Source organism: Octopus bimaculoides, chromosome 8 (genome assembly GCF_001194135.2).
Source record: "Octopus bimaculoides isolate UCB-OBI-ISO-001 chromosome 8, ASM119413v2, whole genome shotgun sequence".
NCBI lineage: Eukaryota > Metazoa > Mollusca > Cephalopoda > Octopoda > Octopodidae > Octopus > Octopus bimaculoides.
The window spans coordinates 72461661-72463074 of NC_068988.1; the positions used below are offsets into that span (position 1 = coordinate 72461661).

General features: G+C 32.7%; 1 protein-coding gene across 2 annotated transcripts in view; it reads right to left on the reverse strand.

The window, feature by feature from the left end:
- LOC106872647 (integrin beta-3) overlaps window positions 1-1414 on the reverse strand; it is an 82904-nt gene that overhangs the window by 40803 nt on the left and 40687 nt on the right. The window lies entirely within an intron of this gene.

A 1414-nucleotide genomic window follows, 5' to 3' on the forward strand; every position in this document is an offset into this window, starting at 1 on the left:
GGAAGGATAGAAAAATAATAGATTTATAAACCTTAAAATTCACCCCATAATTGCCCACGGGCATATGGCGTAGTGGTTAAGAGCGCGGGCTACTAACCCCAAGGTTCCGAGTTCGATTCACGGCAGCGACCTGATTAATAATAATAATAATAATAATAATATAATAATAATAATAATAGTAACATCGATAGGAATGAGAACCCAGGTTCGAAATTTCCCCAAGACACCTGACGAAGGCTGGAGGGTATATCAGCCGAAACGTTGTGTTAACAACAAACAAGATGAGGACGAATATCCGTCAAATGTAGATAATGTAAATAATGTGATATAATAAAGAACATCTACCATTGTACGGTTGAGTCATTGTGCACCAGCTTGGTCTCTGTAAGGTTAAATAATATAACAGCAACTTTATGAGAACTTAAAAATTTATTTCTCCAATCTCTCTGATCAGTAGGACATCTATTAAAAGTAAACTGGCAACCCATAATCGATGACTCAAAGTTATTATCAGTCATTCAGCTGGCAAACTTGTCATTCATTGATTTACGCATCTGAAGTTGAGAAACAGCTGATTCAAAAAAAAACTTTTGACCTGTGTGCGCATTTTCAACAACTAAACGACCAGAAAGCCGCTGAGACATATTATAAGTACTAAGAACATATTTCTTCTGTGATTATAGCATTCATATTATCTATTCCATCCCCTATATTAATTTTTTGAGTTCTAGCAATCTACAGATTACATTCTGTTATATTTATTTTATTGTGTATTTTTCAATGAATTAAGTTTGAAACCATATATATGCACAAATGTCTACATTTTGTGATAGTGAAAGTGTCTTTTAAAATAGAGTAGATATACTCACAAAAGATTAACTTCCATTGAATACTCATTTTCTCCTAAATGTGGCTTCCGCAGAGAATTAATAATTATATACATTATATTATATCCAGAGATGAGTTGATCATAATTATAGATAATATATTTATCTATAGTTATATTGGAAATTATTAATAATAATCATAGAAATTATCAGCTACATAGATATAGAAATTATTGGATAGATGATTAAATAAGCTATATTGTTTCTGACGCCTATCAATATTCATAGCCAAAACTCCAACATAGTTTACTTACAAGATGTAAATACTACAGAGCAGTACATTTCATCTGGATATAAGCAGCCACAGCCAGTGGCGGGCTGGGTCTAAAAATATTGGTTACCAGGAGACTAAAGGGGCCCACCCGTAACTGTAATGCTATCATTTATTATTTTTTTTTTTTAATTTTGTTAAAAGTATTCTTTTCAACTGTCTACAAAGACAGCCAGGCTGAAATAATGCATTCTTCCAGGAGTGAATAAAAAATTCTCAAACTTGAGGAGATGGGCTCCTTAGATACTAACATGCC